Source organism: Perca fluviatilis, chromosome 13 (assembly GCF_010015445.1).
Source record: "Perca fluviatilis chromosome 13, GENO_Pfluv_1.0, whole genome shotgun sequence".
NCBI classification, from domain to species: Eukaryota; Metazoa; Chordata; class Actinopteri; order Perciformes; family Percidae; genus Perca; species Perca fluviatilis.
Genome location: NC_053124.1, coordinates 38,789,788 through 38,803,341, shown reverse-complemented (window position 1 = coordinate 38,803,341; position 13,554 = coordinate 38,789,788). Strand labels below are relative to the sequence as shown.

General features: G+C 40.5%; 1 long non-coding RNA gene across 1 annotated transcript; it reads left to right on the top strand.

The window, feature by feature from the left end:
* Positions 1-515: 515 nt before the first annotated feature.
* LOC120571096 lies at positions 516-1,048 on the top strand. Its single transcript, XR_005641187.1, has 2 exons — positions 516-870; positions 982-1,048. It is a non-coding gene; the product is annotated as an uncharacterized LOC120571096 (long non-coding RNA).
* The last annotated feature ends 12,506 nt before the right edge of the window (positions 1,049-13,554 follow it).

Sequence of the window (13,554 nt, the reverse complement as noted above, 5' to 3'; positions counted from 1 at the left end):
ACAGGAGAAATTATTGATAATTTTAGGTCACAGCAATAAAGTGACTCCTGCTCTGATAAACAAATGAGTGAGTTAGAAAAGACTTAAATAAACTAAACTGGTTTAAAAACCAGTCCAGTCAAAACCATTTGAACAGGTGAGGATGAGGCTTGGTCTAAAACACTTTTATAAATCTTTGAACGACCTTGACAAGCCTGGTTTGTGTTCTGACTGGACACCCTGTAGAGGTTGCTGCCGGAAATTAAGAACTACTTCCCTCATCACCCAAAATCCTTTTCACTCATATATGTGAATAATAACACCACCATTATCTTTCTCATCACTCACTGACGTTTTCCTAAACAGAAAAAAAACAGATTGCCCTGCTCTGCCTCTGATTGGCTAATACTCTTTGCCATCTGGGTCAGAGCCAATTAGAAGCAGGATGTGGGTGGGAAAAAACTCTGCTGTCTCCTGTGTGTATGGGGAAAGGGGAGGGACAGAAGGAACAGGCAAGACAAACTGTAAGTGCTGTTAAATATGTGCTGTGTTTATGATGCATAATTAATGCAAAATTCATAGTAAATTTATAGTTTATATTCAGTCTCATACAGTAAATAAATAGGAAATGTGTTAATGTAAAGGTTAAAATGAATGTGATGTAATAGTTAGATTTAAGTCCGTTGTGTTTTGTTTCTCTCGGAACTAAAGTTCTCTGTTTTGGTTTCCGCTGCTGCGGAATTTGTCAATGGACAAAAGGAAACCTAAGGTGTGCACGTTACGGCGCTCTGCTAATTAAGTTGGAGTTTCACTGTTGTCGGAGGTCAAAACGAACTGTGAAGGATTTTCCTAGGATTTAAGAACCTCTTTTCAGGACAAGCAGCCAACGAGGTATTTTATCTTATATGTGAAACTTTGTTTATATTCTCGCCAAGCGGAATTTGTACTTGTCTTCGGTAATGTATAATTAATTGGACGTGCTTACTGTGTTCATTCATGTAGTTCTCACGGCGTGATGTGGATGCATTAAGGACAGAAGAGCAAAGCAATAAACGCCCGTTCCAAAGAACCAACCTGTGTCTGTGTTGTCGTGAAGAGAGCTACACAAACTCCTACGTTTAAATAACATATAGAAAATATCTGCTTGACAACTTACTATGGAGCTGGGAACAAGCCCAAATAAGCAACTACACTTTAGAAACAAGCCCAAAAAAACGTGACCCGCGACTACCAATATTTTTAAGCGACAGAAAAACAAGCCCAAAGTCGCTTATAATAAGCGGACTTGGCAACACTGGTTTAAATTTGACCCGATGACAACAGGACGGTTAAGAGGAAGTTACAGTAAACCACAGAGCTTTTATTGTGAAAAGCGGAAGTGGATAAAGTGTAGTATTGCCTGTGTTGTGGTTGAATAAAGTGAGACGTGCAGTGCCGTCTCTGTTCTGCTTTGGACGCCCGTGTTTCTTTATTTTATAGTCAAACCTGAGTCTAGGCAACAGAAGAAACCCTCGGTTACATTAGTAAACAAACATCTGACCGGAAGTTGTTGGTACGACCCGTAATACCGTCCGTCCCCGGAACTAACGTTAACTGTTTGTGTGTCACATCTTGGTGAGGACGGCGGAGTAAAAGGCGCTAGTTTTTCGTTTTCGAAGAAAGAAACTGCTGGATGTGGTTTTAAAAGCTACACGAAGCTACTCAGAGCAGGTTAGTTTTCTTTCTCCGACCGCGTTTAATGTCGAAGAGCGTCGGTGCTAAAGATATGGTTAGCCGCAGCTAGCTCCTGCTAAGCTAACGTGTTGTTGTTGTATATCCTGAAACAGGACGGGGAGAAGAGGAGCAGAGCCGCGAGGAACTTTAACATGAGCCACGGTCGTAAATGCAGTGTTCCAGGCTGTACAGGGGATGGAGACACCTCTCATAGTCTCCCCAAGGAACCAGACACTCGACGGGCATGGCTGATGTTTCTCTATAAGAAGATCCCTGTCAAGTTCGACTCTCAGTTATTCATTTGCTCGAAGCATTTCACCAAAGACAGCTTTGAAAACCTTGGACAGTTTAAAGCAGGATATGCTAAGCTGCTGTTGCTGAAAAAAGGGACTGTTCCGACCGTGTGGTCGTCACCACCGCAAGCTGTAAGTATGGTTTATGTCGCTAGCGCTTATTAGCAATGCTAACGTATCCTAGCTGTATCTAGCATAGGTAGAACATGTGATGATTGACTTTATTGGCAATGGGGCTAACGTTATTTCATTTTCCTGACTGTGTTTTCATTCGAATAATTAATCTGTGATGTCATGTAAATCTACAGTTCACGATACATGTTTGTCCAGATCTTTGTCAGGTTATTTTTTGTTTTTGAAGCGGAGTAGAATCACGATAGTTACATAAGTCGAGACAACAGAAGTGGAAACTAAACAACGTTATTGGATAGGGGTGCACGATTCAGAAAATGTCGAGATTGGATTCAAAATCGATTATCGATTTTCAAAAAAAATAAATAAATGTAAATGTAGTTGCTTTTCCCATTTGATTGCAGTAGACATACAGTACAAAAAAATTATATGGATCGATTTTGAATTGGTAGAGCTTCAATCGCAATTCGAATGTACAATAGATTTATTTGCACATTTTAATTTCAGAGTACATCACAAGAACGACACAGGAAACACGCAGCATGCCAAACAGATGCTCCAAGCGTGGCATCTCGCGGGACACAACTGTCTTATATGACACTGAGACCTCACCTACGAAGCAAAGGTAACCCTTCTAATTCTTCTTACAAAACCAGACCCCTCATGGTGTTTGTGTGTTCCAAACGTGTAGCATTATGACTCAGAGATGGAGACTCGAGTCTGAGACTCTGACTTAAGTCGCACAAACAGCTGACTTCGTACTTGACTCGGACTCGACCCAAAAGACTTCAGACTCGAGCTTCGAGACTCGTCAACAACAGGTTTTCATGCAATTATTGCTTTTTAAATTTATTAATGCATTTCTATTTTCTTTTATTGGCGCATATACATTGGGGAGATAACCGTTTTTTATGCAATTATTGCTTTTTAATGATGATGCCGGATCAACAACGTCGAACAACATATGGTAGGTCAGATAGGTCAGTCACTTGCTAATGTGAAAGAGACGTTACATTTAGCATATATCGTCACAGCATCTAAGTGTTGTGCTTATGCTGGGAACAGGCAGATTATATCTTTATAGTTGTATTCATATGATGTGACAGACTTAGTTTAATATTTCCCTTGTGAAGTTGTTTGGATGAAAGGTTCTCAAAATAATCAAAATGCAAACAGACAGACACATAGAGATTCCTGCCTTTATTAGAGATAATAATATGTTCAGCCCCCTCTCTCCGAAGCTTCAAATATTCGATGCTCATTACTACCGAAGCTTCGAAGCTCAAAAAATGGTATTCGGACCAGCCCTAAAAACTATATATTTTGTTGTATGCTTGTTTTTTCTGCCGCCACGGCATCACTATTTTATGAATGAAACATGGCGGTGAAATGTAACAGTGCTGATAACGGATCTATATCAAAAAAGAAAGTAAGGCTCTATCTCGAGAGTTACCTCAACTTCGTTTTGGGGGGGGCTCAGCCTTTCTTAGACATGAGTAGGGGGGGCGCCAAGGAAAAAAGGTTGGGAACCACTGCACTAAGCAATCCATAAGACTCCCCACTAAAATAGTCTCCCCCTTTGAAGGCATACAGGCAACAGTGCTGTGCCAGAGTGGGGCAGTAGGAACAACGGCTCCGCCAGTCTCTGGGCCATTATCTTCATCTCCTTTGAAGGGTCTGAGGCCAGCAAAGAGACCTCGCCTTGAATGTGAGGAGGAGGAGGAGCTGGAGGAGGTTTCCTATGCAGGCGCTGATCCTCAGTCAGTTACAACAGAGACAGAATCATCTCAGCTTTCGTAAGTAAAGTTACAACTCTCCCAATGCAGCAGTGTTATTTACATACAGTACATTGTGACTGTTGTCAGATTGTGCAGTAGATTTTTGACTGAGATGGACAATGTTGTTTTTTCTTTATTATCTCTTGTAGTACATCACCAGTGTCCTCGTATGATGATACAAAATACATAGTTTTTGAGCAATGCCTCCTCAGCCTGTTCGAGACCTGCCCTGTGTGCACAAGGGTCTGTAAGGTCCTGCCACGCAGAAGAGGGTCCTTCCTAGCTGTTGACCAGCTATGCCCTCACTGCCAGTTCTTCAGACAGTGGAAGAGTCAGCCAGTTATTGGGAGCACACCTGTGGGCAACCTTCAGCGGTCTGCTGCCATTTACTTTTGTGGAGTTTCTTTTTCGAAGCTGAAAAAGGTACCGTGATCATTGTCCCCTGCAGAATGTGTTTGTCTAACCTTCACTACGCAACTAATTTACTTTTAATTCTTGTATAGATGTTTGAGGCAATGCAGCTGATAACACGTACTTATGCTGCCTTCAGAAGACATGCCAGGACATACCTGGAACCGTCTATAATCCACAGCCGGACCGAACGGCAAACCCAAAAGCTTAAAATGCTCAGTGAGGCAAACAGTGTCGTTCTCGGGGGTGATATGCGAGCAGACTCATCAGGTACACTGTTTTTCTTTCTGTTTGAATGTGTATGCATTATACCATAGATTTCAGGTGAGGTGTTGCCTTAGAGTGAACTCTCATGTTTATTGACTTAAAATATACAAACTTCTAGGACATTCTGCAAAGTATGGGAGCTACACAATGATGGATGTGCAGACCAACGAAATCGCAGACATACAGCTGGTGCAGGTATTTGCAATAGATCACATGCATATGCAGTAGTACTGACAACAGTGTCATTAGAACCCCTTATAAGCCTTATCGGTCTTATCATTGTTATATGGTCAAAATGGTCAGAATAATGTGTCTACATAATCCCCAGTTTTGATACAGAAATGAAAAAGGTTAATGGATACCTATTGTATTTGTGTCTCTCTTTCTACACAGAGCAGCGAGGTGGGGGGGAGCTCATACATGGAGGAGGAGGGTCTAATAAGAACTTTAGACCTCCTACATGGAAGTGGTGTGAAGTTGGACTGTAGTCTCACCGATCGTCACCCTCAGATCCCAAAGTCCCTGAGAGAACCTAAAATCACCAACCCCTACGACGTATGGCATGTAGCAAAAGGTAATGTGACCTTTTATTTATGTTGTTAAATACATTGATTACTGAACACACTGGTTGCTCCTCTACATCAGGTTCTTCCTCTGATTCAGGCTCAAACATATTCGGTTCAACACCTAATGTCTCCATGGTATCTCCACCTTGGATGTTTCAGTGACTGCTGTCGGTCATGTTGCGTCTCGCTCGTTGTAAACCAACCAATCAGCACGCAGCTCATCTAAATATTCATGAGCATACCATGTAAGGGAGAAAACCTCTCGTTTCATTCTAGGGCTATTTCACAGGGTAGCATTAGCAACAGCAGCCGGGCCATTTTCAGCCCAACCAATGTTACATATCCTATTAGGAGACCTTAAGGAACAGCGTGAAATACCCTATATCATCATTCTATCACCCCTTTAACCCTTGTGTTGTCTTCCTGTCAACTATGCAGCTTGTTGTCTTCCTGGGTAAACATTGAAGATCAACCCTTTTATATACACTTTTTTTCAATGTTTTTGACTTTTTATAAAGTTGTTGTTGCTATTTTTTGGTGAAATTTTTGTCGCTTTTTCCCCACCAGATTCATCACCAACATCAACTTATTACCCCTATTTTTACACTTATTTTTGGAATTCATGGAAAACAAAAATTTGCAGAAATTATGTCCTGCCTAATTTTTTAGTTTAAAAAAAAAAGCAGAAGAAATTGTAAATTATTTTCGCCAAATAGTTATATAGTCGATAGTCGATAGTCGATAATCGCAGACTGTCAAAGTTTAGTCAGGATTAGGGATGGGCATTCAATTAAATTTTCTTAGTCGATCGTCGGGAGAATTAACAATCGACTATCGATTAATCATTAATATTTTTATATATTCAAATTAATTAACTGGAGATTATAGATGATAGATATATGCGCTGCGGTGCTCTGATGCAGCAGAACCTGCAGCTGCGAGCTTGTGTTCTTAAACCGAGACCCTCATTTGTTCCAAAATAATAAATAAAAAGAAGCCTATTAAATAACAACTTAACCAAAAACATAATACTTAGATCTGACAGGTTTTGTCAAAATGTAACTCTCTCTAACTAACTATCCAAGGCACGGACAAAGCCTAATAAAAAAATAACCAGTAGGCTAACTCGCATACAACTTCTGCACCAGTCTACTGATTTTTGTTGAGAAAGATAAGCATGGTGACATGAGGATCTGGGGTCAGATGCGACCGCTACCTGGTGACCGTCGGTCCAGCCGCCGAAAAAACCTGTGTTGCCGGGATACACAGGTACCTCCAGCTAACTTGGCCAGCCCGGGGAACCTTATTCCGTTCTTTGTAGTGAGTTTCTACCAGTCTGGTGATGGTACGTCGTGACGAAATGTGATATGCTGGTTCCAATATCCATCTCAATGAACTTGCAGGTCCCTTGGGTAATTTTCTCTGCTCGTTGTCCATCGCAGCTCCTCCGTGCTAACATCGAGTTTATGCTAGGTTGAGACTAAGAGCAGGATGCACCGCGGCCGCCACCGACATTAACCAGGGTCGGGTGCACTTTGTTTAGTGGTCGGCTAAATCATTTGAGTCGTGGCCATGTTGTACTTATATACGGCATCTCCGTGTTTGCAGTGAACTAAGTAGTACGTTTGTTTTTTTTTGTTTTTTTTTTATCAAAATGGTCCCACCCCACTCCCACTTCCGTTCGTTTCTTCTGATTAATTTTTTTTGATAAACTTATGAAATCGAACACTTCGTGGCGTAACTGAGTATGGAGTCAAATAATGCCCCCAGGTGGTAAAATGTTTAATTGCTGCCACACTCTGAAATTCATTTAATTGCTTCAAGTCTCACACTACACAACGCAACCAGCATTAGTTTAATCGATAACAAATTAACATGATCGACGAAATTCTTAATAATCAATTATCGATCGAGTGCCCATCCCTAGTCAGGATACTTTTTTGGAAACCATTTCATTTTTTTAAATGCTATAAAATGTAATAAAACGCCCAAAAGTCCTTATCCTTAACTTTACCTGCAAAAAACGTTGTATGGAACAGCCGTGTTATCTTTGGGCAATTTGTTTGAAAGAAAACCCAAATGTTCTGATGTAGAAACTTTTGAAAAGGGTCAAATTTGATGCGAGGACAACAGGAGGGTTAAAGGTGTTCTAGGTAGGATTGTGAAGATCCAGGACTTGGCCAAAAAATTTTAACATCAACAACTTCTCAGTCCCTCCCCCCTTTCAGGTAAAGCCCAAAACGGTCTCCTAAGCCCCTCCCCCCACAAGAATGAATGCGTGTGCATGAGCAGTGATGACGTGCAGTTAGACACCCCCCTAGCCCTGAGCAGAGCCTCTACCTCTCTAAATGGTGCAGCAAGTTATCTTAACTTCCAGCTCAGAGATTTTCTCAGACAGACTGGCACGGCTTTTACAGCCGGGGCACAGTGGAGGCATGAGGTTTTCTAAGGGTATCATTAAGATTTATATTAAAGGTGCCCTGCCAAATGTATTTCATTACTTTGTGGTAATGTCTGAAGTTCTACTCTGTAACATTTTTTTGTGGCAAAATGTCTTGGTTACCTTGTTTCAAGCCATTCTAGCGTGGTATATAAAGCCTACAGGAAGACTCATAAATATTCAACGAGCTAAGCTGCTTGACTCTGATTGCCTAACAGCTAGCCAATGAGAGCCTGGCTATCGGTATCCTTTACCCAGCGCAACTGGTCATGAATAGTAATGAGCTCAGGCAACACAATGTCAGACTGACCAGCTTTTGTAATTGGCCTGATTTCTCCGCTTATTTCTTTTCAGTGGCTAGAGCTGACAGAGGAGGTAGCAGTTCATTTTCACATTCACGACATAACACAAACACAGATGGACCTAACATATTTAAAAAAAAAAAAAATGCAAGTAAAAACGGTTTTGTGTGGCAGGGCACCTTTTTAATAAATGTCTGTCTGTGTTTCAGATTTACCTCCAGATGTTCTGCAAGTGATTATTGGTGAAAAGGAGCAGCAGGAGTTGGTGATTAAAGAAGAGGTTCCCCCTGAACAGCAGGAGTGTAGCTCCAGTGTGGACCAGCAGGAGCCAGAGCCCCCCCCACACATTAAAGAGGAACAGGAGGACCTGTGGAGCAGTCAGGAGGGAGAGCAGCTTCAAGGGCTGGAGGAGGCTGATATCACCAAGTTCCCATTCACTCCTGTCCCTGTGAAGAGTGAAGATGATGAAGAGAAAGGTAGGAACAACATTAACATGGTTTTTAGAGGGGAAAAAATCTGCAGAAGTCAAGACAGGGTTTCCGCAGGTCATTAAAAAGCATGAAAAGTAATTAAATAGATTTTGTGAAAATCTAGGCATGAACTAGCATGAAAAAGCATGAACTTCGATGTTCAAAGGCATTAAAAATTGTGTAAACTTGATGGAATAAAAACTTTGTTTTTCACGATTTATTTTGATTATATAAACATCTAAATCTAATTTTGATCGGAAGTATAGCGTAATGGTTGACAGGCGGAACCTTTTAATTGGCTGTTTTTTACGGCTGGTACACGAAGTCGCGTCACCGGATGCTAGTAATGCAACGTGCGGTGAGTGTGAGTCTACTGTATATGGTGTGTGAGTGAGTGTACGCTGTGGCGAAAGAACGGAGGAAATATCAAATGACGGGAAAATGGGAAAATGCAAGTTTTGGGACTGGTTGACATGATTTTGGCGAATTTGCCTACTGCCGTAAGCAGTATAGGTTCATTACTTTTAATTATTGGTGCATGTTGTTTTGAGATCCGCGGGGCAGAGACGCGAGCTGCTCAGTGAACAGTGTTTTAAATATTTGTATTTCTGTTGTGTTCTTATTTTGTGAAGCACTTTGTGTTGCGTTTAATGACTGTAAACCGTATTGTGAGCCATCTGACAGTTAAATTTGGATTTTCAAATATAAAAAATTGGCATTGTCAAATGCTTAAAATTTGTGTGTGAAAGTATCTGAAGTTGGACATGGGCATGAAAATAGTTTAAAGTGGCATGAAAAAGCATGAAATGAGATTTGCTGATACCTGCAGAAACCCTGCAAGAGCATAAAAGTTCAAGAGAACCCGGTTTATTTTATTTTAGGAGTAGGTTTCCTTTCACACTAGTCTCGCATGTCTAGACCTTCCTCCACAGTGCTGTGGAGGAAGGTCTGGCTAGTGCACACAGCATTCATGGATGGGAGAAAAACATGCTCTGGTTTATTGGCATTTCTTTTAAGTCCTGCGATTTCGCCCCCTTAATTGGATTTTAACCCAACTTCGTTCATACATTCCAGTTGTGGTGTCAGGTGATAATCTTTAGACAAGATTGCTGGGGCAGAACTTGAGTTATAGGGAATTCACTGCTAGCCCCGCCCTTTAAGAAGTTCTTTGATTGATGGCGGCCATGTTTTTTGCCAAATCCTGCTCATTTATGTAGTAATGTATATTTCAGTCCCAAAAAGCTGTATTGTATTAAAGCTGTAAATTTTGGTCTTGATAGACTCGAAATTGACAAAGTTCTATTTGTTTAATTGATTTTCACATTATGCAAATAAGTAAAACATTTAAAAAAGCACATTGAGCTGCATATGTGTTAGAAATTTCAGGTCAGTCTGACTTACGGTGTGAGTGGCGTGGCCTCTCAAAAATCGTCTATTTAAGCCTTCGTTATAGCGCCACCATGTGGCCGATTGGGCTCATATTTCTTTGATACCTAATTCCGTTTCCAATCATTGGGCAGAGTTTCTAGCTCATTCCAGCTCCCGGCATCAGGTAACTGTGGATCATCCCAATCTCTGGGCTTGTCCCAAGTAGGTCGTACTGACTCTCCAGAGTTCGAAAGATGCTCCTCATTGTTGGTTGTTCATAATTAAAGCGGCAGTGCTTAAAGCCAAGGGTATCTGTTTCACAGTGCCAGTTCGTCCAAGTGTTGACTCATGTGTCTTTGCTTTGTCATGCGACAGCCAAAGCTCTAGATTTTCTGAGCATGCCTTTGGTGGTAGATGGCAACTTCAGCTTGCAGTTTGACTACACCACTAGAAGTTTCCAATTCTTTATTCTCAGCAGTGTACGCAGCAGCCCTTTGTGGATCTTTAGCAAGGTCTTTCTCAGTACTCTTGAGGCTTAGCATTAATTCTTTCCTAAAAAGCCTTGAATAACGTAGTATCCTTTCTCCTCAGCAGTAGTGTGTCAATCCTCAGCACCCCTCGGGCTGGGACGGTTGTCGACATAATCGATTACATAAATGCATCGACACAAATAATGTGCTTCGATGCGTCACGCGTAGAAATCTAAAAATAACGAATTGGTTAAAAATAAGTATAGTAATAAATAATAAAAATAAGTACAGATTCCTCGGAAGTTCAACACTTTAAGAAAAAGGCTTGCACACGGTCTTCTGAAGTGTGGGAGTATTTTACTCTTAATGCCAACAACAACATGGTAGTCTGTAGAATTTGTAAAATGCCTCCCTGAGTCAGGATAACAGCAGTAAAACACCGTAAGTTCTGCTCACCTTTTTGTCCCTTTCCCTCCCAAGTAGAGTTTAGATTCTCTGCCCGAGCCCGAACTTGACCCTCGGGCCAGGCCCTTCATCAAGTATTTGTGTTTTTTAATTATTACTTTATTAGCCTAATTGGGTGGGGAGAAAGCTATGCCTCTCCAGCTTCTCCCATATCTCTGGTTAGATGTCCTGCATTGACTTGAGTGTGAGGTAAACTGTGCTAAATCGTGTCTCCCCCATCTGTAGCACGGTCTTCGATAATTGCGCAACCATGCCAGATTGTTTCAGATATCTAGCAAGTCCTTTATAACGTCCGGTATAACGGCCCACGTATTAAAAAATAGTTGGGTTAAAATTGGGCCAGTGCTCATAATTAACTCTTAATAACCTTGATTCGTTTTAATGCCACGCTATGACTTAACAATAAGCATTATTAAATGCTGTCAGTCTGCAGTGTTATTTTTTTGGTTTACCATCATCATGAGTGACCCAATCCATTACAGACTGTTGTATTAGACACTCTGCAATTTGCCTTATGCTGGATTTATTTGATACATCTGATTTCATATGTTGCTAAAATTTTACTTTTTTTACGATAAGATTAAAGGGAGAAGAGCTTGGATGTTAAACAAGAGCTTGTTCATTATTTTACCTACTACTGTTAAAAACAGCAAATACAGGCTACTTGTTTACTTTGTTTTTATTTTTGTATTCCTCCTGAAAGTGACTTTATTTTGTGATTGGATTGATAGCCTACATCTGGCTTCAGGTTGCACTACAAATTCATTTTACTTGAACAGTGCAGTGTTAAACAATTTTAATAAATAGAGACTTGAACCTTTTGTTTGTTTAAATTGTTAATAATTGAGCAATGGGAAAATAATTGCTAATTGAAAAATTAATCGTTAGATTAATCGACTAATCGAAAAAATAATCGCTAGATTAATCGTCAACTCATTTACCTTGTAAGTATGAAAATTATGCAGAAAGAACTTAATCACAAATTTAGGACAGCTAGATGTAAGGAGAGAACTAAATTTGAATCCCAGTGGTGATGAAAAACGGGTCAGATGTCTTTTAGATCCCTGTCAGTTTGCATATAAGAGTAAAAGAAGCACAGATGACGCCATCATTGCTGTGACACAGAGTATTAACAGACATGTAGAGGATTCTACCTCATATTCGTTGATTTTGGCTCAGCTTTTAATAAGCTGCAGCCACATCTGTTAATTAAGAGGCTGAATGTTTTTAAAGTACACCCCCTTATTATCAAATGGTATCATTCGTTCTTAACCAATAATAGACAGCACGTCAGCATTAATGGGACTCTATCTGAACCTAAAATTTTGAGCACAGGATCCCCCCAGGGCTGTCAGCTCACCTGTCCTTTTCACTTTATACACAGATGAGTGTACAGGGCTCCAGACTAACTTTTTTTTTTACTAGGAGCACTGTAGCCCCTAACAATTTTTTTTTAAGGGCACAGGCAGAAAATATAGGGGCGCACAACTTAAATAGACCTTCAACGCAATTTTTCACATTTCCCCTTTGTTAACTGTTTTACTGATAAATGCTTTGGTAATAAGTACAGAAACTACAATGTGCTGTTTTATTTTAGTTGACAGTCACATTTTAATTGAATGGTGCTTAACAAATGCACATCAGAAATATAAACAGTGTTATTGTCAGTGTACTGTATTATTGCCTCATACAGGCTCTCCCTCTCTCCTCTCTGTCTCTTTTTTTGTTTACACTGAAATAATCATATCTAAGATGTTTAAACTTCCATGGAACGGGGAGTATCTAAGCTATCTAAGTATCAAACACCCAGTTTGGGAAATATTGAGTAATGAGGGAGCCTGAGAGAGAGGAGCTCACAAAACTCACACAAATAAGGTAAATTGTTATTTTGGCATCATGTGTATTTTATTTTTTTCTTCATAGAAGCGGTCTCTGCTCTCTACTGTCACATTTTGACCTCTCTCACCCAAGTGAGTGAGCAGTACAGCAGCATGTGGTAAATTTAGGAGTTGACGTTTAAAATGGCAAATAAATCAGTGAATGCACCACAGCACTGCCGAGGTCTATCAACACAACTCCACCGACCGGAAGTGCATGCAAGCCGGGTTGAGACGTAAACAAAGAGAGGGGGGCTAGCGGTAGGCTACAGCTTATTGGCTATTACTACGCAATATTGTTGAAAGCCCAACCAAAGTTGACTCGCGTTTTCACCTGTCATGACTTTCCCTTTTAGCTTTTAGTTGTTCTTCATTTAATTTCCTTCTTTTCTGTGATGGTCCTGTCCCAGTATCAGCCATAACTACAGCAGATAACTTCTAAAATAACATTAAAATACAACTGCACCTAGCCTATAAAAATAAATATTCTGCTACCTTTCACCTGGCTGGATATGCTAACACAGGCTTTTCCGGTGTTACAAAAAAAATCTGTGACCCTTCATAATGTGTTAATGTTGTGCTGTCTACCTGCCATAAATCATTCTGTGACTACGTGGGGAAAATCTAACCTGAGCAACGGCACTATTAAAAACGACCTAAAAATAGCGTTCTTTTTACTGTTAGTCTTGTTTGCTGTTACAGCTCATTTAAGATCATAATATGAAAACTGACAGTTACAGGAACACTTAAAAGTTACATATAGTAACTTTAATTACCGACTGCGCCACATTGTGCTCAACAGCGCAGTTGCATTATTTCACCACAAGAGGGCGCTAATATGTCAGCCAACAGCCTTTCCAACAGTTTTCCAAGGCTGAAAAGGAAGACTAGTAGTCAGTCCCTCCAGAAAAACACGATTATGCGATCGCATAATTCAATGCATAATCAGCCAAACTCCGCATATTCATGCGGGGGCCGCATTTTTTCAAATATGCCGCACTTTCGCCGCATAAATTGCAGATT